Raw genomic sequence first — 17800 nt, forward strand, 5'->3', positions numbered from 1 at the left:
TGGTTATAAGTTATTTTTATATTATATACTGGGCCAAAAAGAAAAGGGGATAAAAGTCTTTCTGAAATGTGTTCCTAAACTTCCTGAATCCACATCTAAATCTCTGTGTTAGAGGAATACCCCACAGTACTTTTAGAGGCTGTCTGTTAACACTCTTCATATAATGAGCAATTCTTTTTGTGTGCTGATCATTTTTCCAGATGATAAGTATGTTAGAATTGGGTCGTTATCTGCATAAAGATGAATGTTGAAACCATGAGATAGAGGACAGAAATCAGAGAACATAGAAGCAATAGAGCAGTACCAAGGCAGAACCAAAGGTAGCATCTACATTTAAGTAGTGGAGGGCGAAGGAAGTGACAGAGAAGATAATGGACTTGGCTAAGGGCAGGAGACGCAGCAAGGATGCCCAGGAAGCTGAAGAAGAGGAGTTCACGATGAAAAGGATGGTCCAGCAGCATGTCAAATAGGACTAAGACAGATAGAAAAGTTCAGGCCGTTGGTATACACCTGGACATATCTGTTGAGATATGGTATATAACCCTTAGCCTGAGAACCACATTTAATGCTATTCTTCCAGGAAATGTAAGAGTAACCAAAAAGGCATATTGTGAAGAAAAATACTCGTGGAAGGAAATATATCCAATACAGTGTTGTAAACTGTGAATATTCAGTAAATGAGCCATACCTACATATTCAAGACTGTCACTAAAATTAATCAATATGCTTTTTAAAATAATTTGGTCTTCTGAAAAAAGTTTATAAACATGTAGAAGATATGCAAAATTTAGAATACTGTAAATAGAACTCATTGGTTCTACATAATTGGCAAATTGTGCTAGTGCTAAAATTTTCAAGGCCACAGCTGGAAATTGCAATGTAGATATATTTTATGAATTTTGTTAGAATGAGGAAGGTGATTGTATTTCTAAGAAATAGAAGAAAATATTTTACTTAAAAATTGTATATTTTAGACTAAGGATGAAATGTTTGGTAAATGAGTTTTCCTCAGCAAATTCTACATGTTCTACCATTTAAAACTGGTTTTTGGATGGGGTGCCTGGGTGGCTCAGTTGGTTAAGCATTTGACTTCAGCTCAGGTCACAATCTCGCGGGCCATGAGTTTGAGACCCGTGTCGGGCTCTGGGCTGATGGCTCAGAGCCTGGAGCCTGCTTCTGATTCTGTGTCTCTCTCTCTCTCTCACCCTCCCCCGTTCATGCTCTGTCTCAAAAATAAATAAAGTTAAATAAATAAATAAATAAATAAATAAATAAATAAATAAATAAAACTGGTTTTTGGAGATCCAAAACAAAGAGATCCTGGTGCTCATAGGGTGTGTGCTTAAGAATAAGGACTTATGGGGGCGCCTGGGTGGCTCAGTCGGTTAAGCGTCCGACTTCAGCTCGGGTCACAATCTCGCGGTCCGTGAGTTTGAGCCCCACGTCAGGCTCTGGGCTGATGGCTCGGAGCCTGGAGCCTGCTTCCAATTCTGTGTCTCCCTCTCTCTCTGCCCCTCCCCTGTTCATGCTCTGTGTCTCTCTCTCAAAAATAAATAAACATTAAAAAAAAATTAAAAAAAAAAAGAATAAGGACTTATGGGGGTGCCTGGGTGGCTCAGTCAGTTAAGCATCCGACTTCGGCTCAGGTCATGATCTCACGGTCCGTGAGTTCGAGCCCCGCGTCGGGCTCTGTGCTGACAGCTCAGAGCCTGGAGCCTGTTTCGGATTCTGTGTCTCCGTCTCTCTCTGCCCCTCCCCTGTTCATGCTCTGTCTCTCTCTGTCTCAAAAATAAATAAACGTTAAAAAAAAAAAAAAAGAATAAGGACTTATGAGGTTGAGATCAGAAGAGGAGTCTCAGAAGATTCAAATCAACTAGTGGTTGAGATCTGCATGTTTTTGTGACAGTAAACAAGCTTTGGACAGGCAGGGGCTGCAGGATGTTTAGATAGTGGTGGGTGGAAGAATGAAGGACTATAAACACTGAATTTAAGAAGTTTGAACCCCAGAGAGCCCTCTAGTACTTGGTGGAGAAGCAGTGAGAGATCTGAGCTTGGCTGGTTAGCAGGTCATAAAGAATCATAGGTATGGCTGGCTGGAAGAGTGTGGGAATGAGTATGAATAGTTTATAGAGACATAATTTTAAGCACTTTGAAACCCATACCATATTTTTAATTCTTCACAGTTGACTGAAAATCATTTTGTGGGTCTAAGAAAAGAGGATATTAAGTACTGGAGCTGGAAGTAGAACTCAGGTCTGTGTGACTCCAAAGCTCAAGCTTTTCACCACTATGGTACACCTCTATCTGTGTGCGCATGCACAAACACACATGCATTGCCCTTATGTATTTAATTTTCTCTTTAAAATAAAAATAGGATGTTGACGCTGTTGGGTAACTGTTTTCCTTACCAACTGTGGTATTCATGTAACACTTTAGGCTTTGGAGAGCTCTGGTAACAATGGTTCCTGGTATATAACCCTTAGCCTGAGAACCACATTTAAATAAAAACCATTCCCTCTGTAAAGAACAGTCCCAGAAGGCCATACTAAATCCACCAATGACTCGTGCCAGTCATCCGTCAGACAGCAAGTCCAGAAGTAGCAATGAGAGAAAAGGCATTGGTCCAATTTTTCTGACTTTGTAAAAACAGTCAAATCATAGAGACATTTGGGGGCATCCATGACAACAGACTCACCAACTTTTTCTTACTTGGAATGTTTTGGGCTAGTGTGTAGAAATAACAGAAAGATAATCTCTACTGTTTCCTCAACTAGTGTTTCTACTCATTAAATAACAAAAAGTAGCAGTAAACTTAAAAAAAAACTACAACTTTGTTTATACAGTAAATAAATGTGTTTCCAAGATACACAGGAAGCAGGTATGTGGAGTAAGAAAGCTAATTTTTAAACTACCTTTTCAAAATACCAATTATGGGGGCACCTGGTTGGCTCAGTGGGTTGAGCCTCCGACTTCAGCTCAGGTCATGATCTCGCAGTTTGTGAGTTCGAGCCCCGCACTGGGCTCTATGCTGTCAGCGTGGAGCCCACTTTGGATCCTCTTTCTCCCTATCTCTCTCTGCCCCTCCCCCCCTCTCAGTCCCTCCCCCACTCATACTGTCTCTCCCTCTCTCAAAAATAAATAAACGATTAAAAAAATAATAAAATACCAACTATGTTCTATTATGGAGAAACATGTAGTCTTCCATAACACTGTTTTATTATTCTATTTCATAGTTGAAGTTTGTGATTATATAAAGTAAGTCAAATAGTTGTTTTTACTAACATGGAGGCTGGCAAATCACATCCAGGTCCTTATGTTTTGTCCAATGTTTTGCTCTGTATTTTCTCAGTCCTTTCGTGGGAGCAAACTAGTCTTTCCCTTTAATTCCTCTACCATATGAACACAGCAATCACAACAAATTTTGGGAGTCCTGTCCACAGTATGGTATAAATATTGTTAAAATGAACTTGAATTAGAAATGGCTTTTTAAAAAAGAATACAAATAGAAAATGTGCCCCTCAAGATCACAATCCCTGAGGCGCCTGGGTGGCTCAGTGAGTTAGGTGTCTGACTCTTGACTTTCTTTGGCTTGGATCATGATCTCACGGTTCACGAGTTCGAGCCCTGCATGGGCTCTGTGCTGACAGCGTGGAGCCTGCCTAAGATTCTCCCTCTTTCACCACCCCTCCCCTGCTCATACTCTCTGTCTCTCTCAAAATAAATAAATAAATAAAAACTTAAAAATATATATCTAATTAAAAATAAAAAAGATCACAATCCCTGTCTGGGATGCATTTTCTCATCTCTACCATAAGGGATTTAGAATAGATGAAGGCTAAGCACGATCCCTTTCAGCTCAGTAGATCTATGCTTCTATTGTTTCTAACAGACCTTATGAAACTTGCCAGAGCAAAAGTAGGCAAGCTCTAATGATAGTCTCTGGGAAGAACAGAGGCTCCTCTTAATTTCTTGGGTTCAGCAACTACTTCACTTCAGAATCTCTTTTTAGTCTGCTGGCTACAGAACTGGGGCCTGCCACTTTCAACCTGGATCACCTAGATCAAGGTCAGAGAGAATAGGGCTATCTTATCCAAAATATACATGTGAAAATAAATTTCAAAAATAAAGCTAGGGAATACACTAATGTAAAAAAGTTCGCAGGACAACATGTTTTTTTAAAGGGGAAGGGCAAACATCATTTAAAGAGATCATCAAATATTCCTTAGTCACAATACTTAACACTCCTGGGACTAAGACCAAATCGCCAGACATTATGCAAAGATGCTGTTTGCAATTTCAAAAGATCCTTACTTCTGCCCTGTCGCAGCTAATAAAATACTTTCAGGGGCTTTTTATGAAAGAAGGAAGTCCACAAGTAGGTTAGATTCTGATGTTCCAAGAGATTCTTTGGCAAAGAAATAATTTACACTGCCCAGACTCATAGAAGAATAACTGATAAGTGGAAAAGAAAATGTTCTAAAAAATACTTAGGAAAAAAGGTCTTCTAAAATAGCAAGCACAGGGGCGCCTGGGTGGCTCAGTCGGTTAAGCGGCCGACTTCGGCTCAGGTCATGATCTCGCGCTCCGTGAGTTGGAGCCCCACGTCGGGCTCTGTGCTGACAGCTCAGAGCCTGGAGCCTGTTTCAGATTCTGTGTCTCCCTCTGTCTGACCATCCCCCGTTCATGCTCTGTCTCTCTCTGTCTCAAAAATAAATAAACGTTAAAAAAAATAATAAATAAATAAATAAATAAATAAAATAGCAAGCACAAAAGAAGAATTAGTTAAAATTTCATAATCATCGAAAGTATATAAAGGCTCTGTTATTTGTCCTCACTTAAGATCACATTTCTATTTTTTAAAAACTCCAGGGGCGCCTGGGTGGCTCAGTCGGTTGAGCGTCCAACTTCAGCTCAGGTCATGATCTCACCGTTCGTGAGTTCGAGCCCCTCATTGGGCTCTGTGCTGACAGCTCAGAGCCCGGAGCCTGCTTTGGATTCTGTGTCTCCCTCTCTCTCTGACCCTCCTCCGTTCATGCTCTGTCTCTCTCTGTCTCAAAAATAAACGTTAAAAAATTTTTTTTAAAAACTCCAAAAACTTAGTTTATTCATCTTTATTTTACCTGCATCAAGTGATTATGTAATGAAAATATTTCCTGAAGATTCCATCAGCAACACAAAATGCCAGTAAGTGCATGGTACAACACTCCACAGTATAAATTGTAGTTAATCTAAACTATGGAAAATAAATCAAATCTACCACATAACATCCTATCTGGAATCTAACTTCTCTGTGGTGGAATTAGGTGTGTTTTAATTCCAGTTAACTGATTAAGTCTAATCACCAAAATAGAAAGCTTCTAATTTGCTAGCAGGCAATATTTTAACTGGGACAACAATGAAAGATAGAACTGGAATTAAAGCACAGACTCAAATGTTAATTCACCCACATTCTGCCTTCTAGCCTGTTCTCCTCCTGAACTCCCCCCAACGCCCAACCATGGATCTTTTGCATGCAGAGCTCTCTTTGAAGCTATGAGTTTCATGCGTGGGAAATCAGGAGAATCAAAGCTGCTTTACACAGAAGCATATGTTTAGGATTCCAGGGGATGCTGAAAAATACTACAGATTAGTAGTCTCCCTGCGGGGAGCTCATCTGAGTATGAGACCCTCACATTTTGCATTTCTTATGCCTAGGGTGTTTAAATCGCTGGCCTCAATCCTATAGCACCAGGGTTTGTTTTCACATTTAGTTCCCTTGAATTTTTTTTTTAACCTACTTTGACAAAAAAAGAGGGAGCAAAATAGGAAAAGAAGGCAGGGGCGGGGAAGAATAAATCATTATGCAGCTCTCAACCTCCACAGGGAAACAGCAGTACAAACCCACAGATCCAGAATTGTCAAGAAATGGGGATGTTTGTTTACAAGTCACAGAATCAGTTATGTAACTAGAAGGTAAGGAAATCAAGTGATCATTTGAAGGGGAGCAAAGACTGATACTTTTTGAATTAGTCAAGAGACTTGTCTCAGAAATAGATTCATATAGACTTTCTACTTATTTTTAGTTGCTTTATGAATTTAGTTTTTGAATTTCATTGTACCAGAAGTACAGTGTTTCTATGTAGATAATGACCATTCATTTTCATCATTAATTGTAGCTATCTGGAAACACTTTCTTACCATGGCAATTTTTAAAGTATCACCAAGTCTTTACAAGGTAAATTGGAATAGCTTTATATCTGCTGATCTATCTGTATGATTTAGTAGGAAAATATATGACAATAGATCAGTTCTAATTTCTCTCTACTCCTCACCCCATAACTTTTTTTTTTTATTGTTTAGTTGTTTTATGTAAGTATGTATGTATGTATGTATGTATTTATCTATCTTAATTTCTGGGACCATATAATGTTTATAAAATTAAGACCTTCATTTTTTTATTTCTTTTATTTTTTTAACGTTTATTTATTTTTGAGAGAGAGAGAGACTGAGTGTGATCAGGGGAGGGGCAGAGACAGGAGACACAGAATCTAAAGCAGGCTCCAGCCTCTGAGCTGTCAGCACAGAGCCTGACACGGGGCTCGAATCCATGAACCATGAGATCATGACCTGAGTCAGAAGCTCAACTGACTGAGCCACCCAGGCGCCCCAAAATGAAGACCTTTAAAAATATTTCCATGTAAATAAAATTTGGGGGGAAATCTAAAACATTGTAGAAATTTCAATTCTAAAGAAAAAAAATTTAGAAAATCAAATTATTTAAATAGGTGATTATATTGGGCCCTAATAAATTTCAGACATAAATTACTCTCCACAAAGCTCTTAAGAAAGTTTTTATGATCTTTTTAATACCTGCATTTATATTTAATATTTTCTAAAAATACATTTTCCTGAAAACTTACAGCCAGATTTCAGTGCCAAAAAAGAACATAATTAACCAACTTCTGACAGCAAATTAAACTGAAACTACTGAGGTTTCAGTCAATATGTTTATGGAACATTGTTTTCTTTCTCATCTAGCTAACTTGTTCTTCAAATTGGGTCAGTTTAGTGTTATGTGTTGCTCCCTTAGGAAAATCCTTGGGGAACTGTAGGAGAAGAATTATGTTTTTCACCAGGCAGACAAAAGCTGAATTCAGTCCCTTGGGGGAAGCTTTCTTAGGGTGTTTTCTCCTAAAGGTGCCAGAGCCCCACGACCAGGAAGGAGATGCACAGCTGAGATATGGTACCCAGAAGGCCACTCAGCTCTTACACCTGTCATAACACACACAGAGAATAGGGACTAAGTCCAAGTCAGTCTTTCAAGGTGTATGTATTTTGTGTGTGTGTGTTTGAGTCTTGGCATACTTTCAACTTAGGTAGAAGGATAGTGGCCTATATCCTTCTACCTGAGTTAAAAGTAGTGCTGAACTGACTCACCGTCTCGAGATAAGTGAGTGCAACCAAGTACAATAGAAGACCTATGCTCATTGGTGATGTTTCCATAAATAGGTGCTCCTAGCCCACGAGCATCACAGAGCCTCCATAGTTGGGAATTTGGTATTTACCAGCTTAGAACAATGATGTGAGTTTGAAAAGGTCTCTCCATCTGTTTACATGTCAGTGAATGTTAAACAGAGAAATAGGAGTCTAAATGAAAGGACACAGATGGATATCAACTTAGGACTGACTCCTCTTAATTGCTATTCAAGTGTTTAGGTATCTCTGGCCCTGAAGGCCGTATCATTCCAATAATAAGCAACAAAGATGATCTATGCAATTGTGTGGAGGTAAATTGTATGAACAAAATTTTATACATATTCATACTTGTGTGGGTTATTAATCACTGTTTAAGGACAGTGATAATGCGCAGAGGTGGTTACACTTTTTAAAATTACCTTTATCTTGTCTTGCCTGCTGTCCAAAAGCAAAAGAAAAATATGTAATTATCATTTAAAGTGATAATCACAGGGCTCCTGGGTGGCTCAGTTGGTTAAGTGTCCTACTTCGGCTCAGGTTATGATCTCGTGGTTTGTGAGGTGGAGCCTTGCGTTGGGTTCTCTACTGTATCCTTCTCTCTCTGCCCCTCCCCCACTCACGCTGTCCCTCTCTCTCTGAAAAATAAATAAACGTTTAAAAAAAAAAATAAAATGATAATCACAATTATAATAATACTTTATAAAAATATCTTAATTTAAATAATGAGCTTAACCGGGGCGCCTGGGTGGCGCAGTCGGTTAAGCGTCCGACTTCAGCCAGGTCACGATCTCGCGGTCCGTGAGTTCGAGCCCCGCGTCAGGCTCTGGGCTGATGGCTCAGAGCCTGGAGCCTGTTTCCGATTCTGTGTCTCCCTCTCTCTGCCCCTCCCCCGTTCATGCTCTGTCTCTCTCTGTCCCAAAAATAAATAAACGTTGAAAAAAAAAATTAAAAAAAAAAAATAATGAGCTTAACCTTTCAGAGCACTCTGAAGTATATGAGGTAATTTATACATTATTAGAGCTCATTATTACTTGTATAGATTTCTCTGAGATGTGAAATGGCACCATGTCTTGTAAGATGAAGATGGAATGGACTTTAGACATTTATTTAGGCAGTACATTTCATTTCTGTACGTATATTATACTTTAATACAAAGTTTAAAGGCTCTGAAAATAAAACATGCATTTTAATTTGCTATAAGTAATTATGGAAACTGAGCGAACTAAGTCAATTTTCAAAAAAGGATATATGTACCTATTGTTTCTTCAATAAAAATTCATAAAAGCATCTTTTTAAAATGATTATAAACTACCTATCCTTCAAAAACAACTTCAAAAATAACTGATGATTTGGGCTTTCTGGCATGGGACTGAGTTCCATTAGAATGTCTTAGTTTAATTTTTAAGTTCAGAGAAAGGAAAGGAACAAAGAGAAGAAATGCCTATTTGCACAGGGCAGGGCACCTTTTGGTATCATTTCTTGAAAACGGTTGTTTGAGGTAGTAGAAAGAGAATAGGCTATATAGTCCAATGATGTGGGTTTAAATCCCTGCTCTGTTACTTAAGCTCACCAAGCCTTCATTTCCTTATGTATAAAATGAGAGTGTTGCTTTGCAGAAAAAGTGCTCAATACTATTTCTGCAGGAAGAGGACATCAATCAAATGACTTCTTGGGTTTCTTTTAAGTGCTAGAATTAAATAATTATAAAATAGATTAATCGATTCCCCTTGAATAACAAGTAGTTGAAAACACACCCAAAGATGGCAGAATAAGCTATTAAAATGGCTTTTTAAAAACCTCCTTCCTTGGGCTTTTATCAACTCTAAGTGAAAGCTACTCTATTCATAGCCTAAAGCAAAGCAATATTTTCACCTCAGGAAAATAATTGCTCCTAGGAAAGCCAAAATGTTCCTATGCTTAATCCTACTGTTTGACATATAAAGATTTGTTGCTCTTTTTTTTTTTTTGCCTGAATTGAAAAACCAAGGACTGTTTTAAAAACTTTAAGCAATGATCAAGTGCCATATAAATTCTCAGTTATGAATTACTTGAGGACCTTAATGTAGCATATTATAAATATTAATTAATTCTTACCAACACCTCTGCTGTCAAAGCATTATTATTCTTCCTCTCCTTTTTCCAGGCAGGAAGATGAAGTGTCCATGAGACAAAGCAATTCACCCTGGGGATGTGTGGAAGAAGTTGCCAAGCCAAGAAGGGAACCAAGGAGGTTGGAATTGGAGCCCTTTGTGTTTACAACTTAAGGAGAGACTCATTCCAGGGCACCTAGCTGGCTCAGTTGGTGGAGCATGCAACTCTTGATCTCTGGGGGTTGTTATTTAAAAAAAAAAAAAAAAGAAAGAAAGGAAGAAAAAAAGAAAAAAAGAAAGAAAAGAAAAAAGTCTTTAAAAAATCTTCTTTATTCATGCATGCATGCATTTATTCTACTCATTATTCATGCATAAAAATATTTCTACTTCTCTTTAGATTGATATATTTGGTGGCGGGTGGGGGGGGTGTTGTGTGTCCTACGGAGACCCTCAAAAATGTTACCTCTTTGTTTCCAGGAATTGCAACCACAAATTGTTGATAATGCTAAGATCTCAATCTTTTAGATCTAAACTTACCTAGTAAGCTTCAAATTGTTCCTATAAGTGGATTAAAAATGGAATTTAGGGGCGCCTGGGTGGCTCAGTCAGTTAAGCGGCTGACTTCGGCTCAGGTCATGATCTCGCAGTCCGTGAGTTCGAGCCCCGTGTCGGGCTCTGTGCTGACAACTCAGAGCCTGGAGCCTGTTTTGGATTCTGTGTCTCCCTCTCTCTGACCCTCCCCCGTTCATGCTCTGTCTCTCTCTGTCTCAAAAATAAATAAATGTTAAAAAAAAAATTCAAAAAAAAGATATTTAAAAAAAATGGAATTTAATAACAATGAAGACCAAAAGTAAAAATGAAAATAAAAGATCTTCCTCTTCAGCAGATAGGTTATTTACTTGTTTGTCCTGGTTTTTACTTTCACATTTTTATCTCAACGATTGTAACTTGTAAAATAATCCGGAAATTATTTTGTGATCTCTTTTTCTGTCTCTATCCTTTAATGTATAGAAGGCACTCAATAAAGCCTTATTGGCTGAAACACAATACCCCTTCTAATTAGAGATTGTCCAGTAACTAGTATAGAATTTTGTCTAATGGGTAACACAATGTATAAACAACTTTACTCACTCAAGCATTCAGTTAATATAGCACATTTACTCCTTTAACCAAGTAATTTGTGATTAGCAGATTTCCAGGAAGGAGCCAGAATTAGTTGTGATGACTTCAACTGAGCTAGCTTTGGTAAATAAACACCTAGTGCTATTTCTTCTTCAAAAGCTTAAAATTTGACAACAGGAGCATGATTTATGATTTTAAAAAAACAGAAAGATTGAATGTGTCAAGAGCCAGCATAACATACATTTGTCCAAATCTTATATTCCAAAAAAATCACTTATCCTAGCCAAGAATAAATTCCAGAGGCTGCTTGACTATCAGAATTGGGTAGTATGAAAAATGGAATTCACCATCACTGAGTAGGTTTTTTTTTTCCATAATAAACTGCAGTATTGGTTTATATAGCATGCATATAACTCTTTTCTGTCATACTTTTGGAGCTGTGATGTTTAAAATAACACCTTGAAATTGTTGACTATAATGTAGAAAAATAGAATTGAATTTTGTCTTATGAGATTGGTCTCAACTTCGAGGTACTTCAGTGTACTTTTGAAAATGAGCCTTGCAAATGTTTTCCACTAGAATATTTATGGATATAGTAATTTAGTTAGTCATTCCCCAGAGTAGATTATGACATGCCAGTAGCAGTGTCGGGTTGCAACTACAGAAAGACATTTTTCAAAAAACATTAAAAAAAAACTAAAGAAAAAAAACCAACTACTTTTGTTTTGTTTTGTTTTTTGTGAAAGATTGGTACTAAGTGTAAAAAGTCCGCACGTTTGGGAAACTGTGTTTATGATTTTTTTCTGATAGACTGCTTCCTTTCCTGTTTCTGGGTTAAAATAAGTAACTCCTGAGATTTTAATTTTAGTTTCTCAAACAAGACGAAACCAGTTGAAATGCTTTATGTTACCTCCTGAGCCGGGAATTGAGGCCAACAGTCATGAAGAAATAACCACAAGTTGACTTCTTGTCTTTTGTAGGTTAATACCAGCAAAGGAGAGAATGAGTTGTTTATATCCTTAAAATAATGTCAGAGGAAAAGAAAGAGTCTTCATCTTACTATTAATCATATTATTTCCCACTCTTTTTCTGGCGAAGAATTTATAAATGTCAGCTAAGCCCTCATTGGCAGAAATTATTGAATTTAAGTGCATGCTAAAGCCACTGCTGCTATTGATAGCTGTATATCCAACCAGATTAAAGCTGTTAACGTGTATTTTAACAATCCTGGCAGACGGGTCTTCTTACAACCGGCACATTTTAGTGTTTCTAAATCATCAGTTACATGAAATAGAGCAAAGAATCTAAGGAAGAAAAGATAAGGCAAGATTGTTTCATTGAGCTCTTTTCCCTCTGGGGCCTATTAAGTACTATACAAACAAGGCTGCCTCTTATTTGGCTTATTTGACGTTGCTATACACCCTCTCAGGCAAGTGGAGCCAGCCCTCCAGAACTGTCCGTCTCATCTCGAACAGTTCATTATTCATATTTTAGTTGCTCTTTTTTTCAGTGCCTGTTTTTCAGTCCGTGATGGCACAGTATCTGATACTGATAAGATCAACTGAAGGTAGACTGGGATGCAAGCATTTCAAATAGGACATTAACGCAGTACTGAGTATTATCTCATTTGTTGGCACAAGTTGTATGACATCTGGGCAGAAAAAGAAAACTGTTCAGAAATGTCTCCTCGCCTCCCTCACCCGGTCACAATGGCTTGCCAGGCCAACAATTACACAGAAAAGAACCCATTTTCAAAACCCACGTCCTTTAGATGACATATGCAGAAGCCACATGTGTTGGCATTTCATCACTTGGAGTCTTATTCAGGTGTCACCGTTTGTCCAAACATAGAGGAGGATGGAGCCAAAGAGCAAAACCGTGTTTACTTTGGCCTCACGAAATTCAAGCTTGGGAAAATCTTAGGGGTATAGCGTCTTCTTCACATTCACACTTAACACCCATTACTGTTAATAAGGGATAACCACATCTGTCAGAAAGAAAACATGCCCTGTAGCATTGAACTTGGACCTTGGGGATGAAAACATCTCCCCAGCTAATAGCTGATGGGAATTGTACAGTCTCAAATTTGCTCCCTGCTGACCTGACATCATTGAATTTGGAGAGGCAGAGCCAGGTTCATCCAGGGGTAGCAGAGAAGAAAACTGTTTTGAAAAAAAAAAAAAAAGGTGATTATAATTCAGGCTTTTAAATTAAGTCACAGAAGTCCCTACCTAATTATACCATAAAAACAATCTCTAGCTCCAAGTTCCTAGGAAAGAGAGTGTTGTGGTGGATTTATTTTTGTTTACTACTTTCAAACAACTATGTTTGATCTGTTTTTTCTTAAAATAATATAATTAGACCCATCTAAAAAACTAGATGAAATATTTCAATTTGGAGACCAATTTTCAAGGATTCATGGTAAAGGGAAACAGATGGCAAAAATTATCTCTGCCCGCAGAAAATCACAAACCTTGGGTTATATCCCATGAGCCTTCTTGACCCCACATGTGAACAAGAGGCCAGCCAGTCACTGAAGCATCAAAGTATTGAGAAACCATTGTGGGTAGACCATCATGGGAAGTGCTGAGGGAAGACAAAAAGTAACTGAAAAACATAGCTCTTGCCATCAAAAATGTGAAGGCAAGATGTTATCACATGGATATATATCACATGGATGATTTACATTTACCTTCTTGCCTTGAACTTTTCTCTCCCCTTTGCAAAAGATAATGAACTAAGAGGTAAAGGAGCGGGGAAAGTTGAGGTCCTTGGTAACTTACTAAATGTTGATGTAAACAGATCTCTGAACAATCAGGACCCTTAACCATCTCCAGAAAAGGACAGGGATTAAGAGGACAAGCTTTGAAAACAGATAAATCTGAGCCTGCCACTTGAACCTTTCCAATCTCTGTTTTCATATCTGTAAAATGGGAGCAATAATGCTACCTTACAGCGTGGTTAGGGAAATCAAGATAAAGTACGTGAAGGATTTAGCACAGGGTTTGGCAAATAATAAAAGTTTGAATAAACAGTAGTCTTTATTATTAATAATAATGGACAGTAGCTAATACCCATTAGATATCTAATATCTAATGCCATCCCGTATGGAATGTTCCTAACTCCCTCCCCACCCCCCCCACCCCCCCCCCACCCCCGTCCTGGTATTTATCAGTGGCTCAACTGGCTATGCAGGGAGTGTCGAGCACAACCCTGTAACCTTGGTCACTTTCTTCTTGGGTTTGATCCAAAAGCTGACTCAGCATACTGCCCCTGCTGGAGGGGTCAGGTAGGGGGTGGGAGTAAGAAGGTTGAAGAATCACGGGCAGGTCTAGGGAGGATTATGACCAGGAGCACGCCTTAGCCAAGCCAGAGCCATAGCAGATGCCTCTTGATTTTGCAGCCCTTGGGACTAAGTAGTTTTGTGTGTGCCAGGCTGGTCTAATTGGCATTTTGAAGGGAGCACACAAGTGTTTTCACTGCATTCTGCTAGGCTATGGTTAAGTCCAGGATTGGAAGTCCCAGGTACTTGTTTTGAGGATGAAATACTGTTTTAGAACAAAGGACAATTCAGACCACTCCATGACATGAGAGGAGATAAGCCCTGCTTATCCCCCATAACTGAAATCACAATTACTGCATTCTCATGGGACATGGAAAGAGAATAAGTGATAACATTTCTGTCTCCTGCTCACATCAGCTGAATCAGTGGAAGATATGACTCTCCAAAAGAATTAAGTGTACATGGATGAAAAGAAAGGCCTAATTCTTGGAATTAGGAAACCTCGGGTCAAGGGTGACATCACAGGGAAGAGTTAAATTATTTTTAGGCATCTGATTAAAATTTGGCTTGGGAATATTATTGTAGAGTGGAGATCTTGAGATAAATCTGAATACATGTGAACTAAACTGGGTACAACTTACATTGTGCAGAAAGAACATTTTTGGACTTGAAAATATTTTGATACAAATTGAATAGAAAATCCTTTATTTTATATCCAAAGGGGGAATAAAAGGGACGTCTGGGGCCCTTGAGCCCCAAGCTCTGAGAATATATGCTAATAATAATGGGTGAAGTAATTCATTTCACTCTTTACTGTTAAGAAGTTAGAGCACATGCAGGTGTCCTGGAGGGGCACAGCAAACTTAAAGGCTGTCCAATCTGTCCTGCCACCAGTACCACCTAGTGGCAACCAAGAAGATGTGTAAGCATTTTTTAACAAACGGCTTTAAAAAGTCACAAAAGCATACGTCTATAAAACTCACTGTTAAAAACAACTCAAAAATGCACCGGAATTCAGAGCAAATTGTCAAGATTCCCTCTCCCAGGCCTACTCCTCTTCCTGATTAATAGTAACCCGCCTTTTCCATACACGTCTTCAAATCCCAACCCCTGTCTGTCTGTCTCATTCTTTTTGTCTGTTTCCCTGACTCTCTATTTGTCTCCCCGTGCTTAGTTTTAAAAAATGTAAGTGGAATCATGCTACCTATAACGGGGTGATTTTTTTTTCATTTAACAAGTGTACCTAGTTCCTAGCACAACAGAAACGATCACTAGTGGGTCCAGACACTACGGTTTGCTCACAAGCATAATTGTCAGATGGGCTTTCAAATTGCTGAGCTGGAAGAATTATATGGGTATTAAAAATGCCTTCTGCTGGAGCGGTTCTTGACTCAGACTAGCTATTATTACTTGCCCTACCCCATTCCTTCCCAGGGCTATAGTCCCTCTACTTCCCCATGCTGTGGTCTAAACCAGCAGTGCCTCCACACAGCCTCCTCTCCCTCATTCTCATAGTCTGTTAACCCCACCTCGGAGACCACTCTGTCCACATGGGCCATTGTCTGGGTCTACCCCCTCTCACTCCTCATCTCTGCAGATGCTTTGGTCTTCCTCTCCCTGCCTCTGAACTGACAACAGGGAGATCACTCTGTAACACACATTTCATTCTGTCATTTTACACTTAAAAAATTCCTCCAGCTCTATTTTCTACAGAGCAAAGCCTAAACTATTTGCATGTATGCAAGGCTCCTCGCAGTCTGGCCCCAACCTGAGCCTTTTTTCCTCCTCCACTATTCCCTACACTTCACCCACACAGAATCCCTTGTTCCAGAGTGGATTACCAGCCTTCATATGCAAATATCCTGCCATTCCTTCTCTGTGCTTCAAATGTGCTTTTTCTCCTGTCTCCCTTCCTGATTAGATTTTACTAATTTGTCAAGATACATCTCTGATATCACCTATGAAACTGCCTTCAACTCCTGCAGGGTCCTCCTATCCTTTTATGTATTTTATATCCCCTTCAGTACAGCATTTGCCACATTTTATTGTAATTATCTGGTGATGAGCACTTTGAATACTTATTGTAGCACCCTCACCATTTCCTGGCCTGCAGAGCAGTTGGTAGCACAAACGTCTGTTGAATGAGTGAATGAACATTAAAGAGAAGAACTATAGAGAATAGACCTTACGGTTTCTAAACTTTACTGTGATAAGGGTCGTCTAAGGTGCTTATTAAAATGCAGATACTTTGGATTTACTCTCAGAGCGTCTACCTAATTTGGCAGGTCTGCAAAAGGTAGAATTCAGGAATCTACATTTTAACAAGCACTCCAGATAATTCCGATGGCCTGTGGGAAGAAGCCCTCCCCTAGAATGCAAAGCAAATAATCTGGGGGAAAAAAAAAGCAAGGAATATTTGTTCCTCGAGATGGCATACACTGAAAAATGTGCTTATGCCCATAAGCGATCCTTTGAGGCGACTGTTCTCCTGCGGTGGTTGGCACTTCTGAGAATAAATAGATAGCAGCCTGAGTTTGAGGAAACCAGAATGAAGTGAATTCTGTGAATACTCTAAAGAAGCATCAACCTTTATGTACAAGGGCTGGACTGTTTCTTTTTCAGAACAATTGTCAGGTTTTGTTATGTTTGTTTTGTTAGAATAGTCACTATTTAGCCAGACCCAACCTGTTTTCATTAATGTGTTGCATTTGTATTAAGCTTCTCTTTGGATGTTCTCCAAGCATTTTAGCAGCTTTAAGCCTGTCTTCCCTCATTCCCTGAGGGAGGAACAAGCACAAGTTCACGCCAACTCTTAGAGGCATTGCTCAAGAACAGCTCCTGGGGCACCAGATGTAAGCAAAGAGGGAGAGAGTGGGATAATTCCAGCCCCTACCCTCTGCTCTCTCTCACTTTCCCCACCCACCCTGCCAAATGCTTACTGGTGTCTTCACCAGGTGGCTCCCACCCCTGCCTTCAAGTCTGTTCAGAAATTTCCCACACTGGATAGATAAGCTGCAAAAAGATTCACAGGACAATGCAGGGCTGCCAAGGAACACATTGACCAAAGTGAAGACTTGACACAACTAAATGACAGGATCTTGTAGAGACAGTGGTAAAGATGGGTTAAGTTCAGAACTTTTAGGCAGCAGATGCCCACTGGTGCCGAGCACCAGTTCTCCCAAAGGTCCAGGGGCTCCTACTTAGTCAGCCACTGTCCAAGTCCATGGATCTGCCTGGATTTGCCCTGACTCCTCATTCCTGTGACTTTTCTTCTGGTGAACCCCCTCTCAGCTCTACAGACTTGGATTTCCTCAGATCCAATGAGGCTAACCCAACTGAATTAACGTAGTTTCTGATTTAGGTACTTCCCTGACTCCATATTTGCCGGGTTCTGCCTTCTAGATCATGGTCTTCTTACCATACCCACCCTTCGGCTTCATGACTCCAGATTGGACAAAAATACCACTACAAAAGTAAGGTAAGATATGTATATATTCAAAGCAGACCATCAGGGATAGACACTGAACTCTTCTCAGATGGTTTCTGGAAAACATTTGGTTCTTGTCAGTTTCCCAGAAGGATCTATATACCTGAAGGAAAGAGGAGAGAACCATACTGGCAGCTACTCCTTGGGAAGTGTGTTCGGTGGTCTGTCCCTGTGGAATGTGTCCCTCTCTGATGCTTTAGGGAGATGCCTGACCTTGAAAACTTGATTTCTTGACTCATGGGCCACTTTGCATTAGTATGTTCATGCTTTTTTTTTTTAAGTAAACATATAGTAAAATTAACTGTGTGTGTGTGTGTGTGTGTGTGTGTACAGTTCTATGAATAGAGTTTTAACACATGTATA

This window comes from Lynx rufus, unplaced genomic scaffold (assembly GCF_022079265.1).
Source record: "Lynx rufus isolate CCGP_SWC_20201006 ecotype Redwood Valley unplaced genomic scaffold, mLynRuf1.p SCAF_8, whole genome shotgun sequence".
NCBI lineage: Eukaryota > Metazoa > Chordata > Mammalia > Carnivora > Felidae > Lynx > Lynx rufus.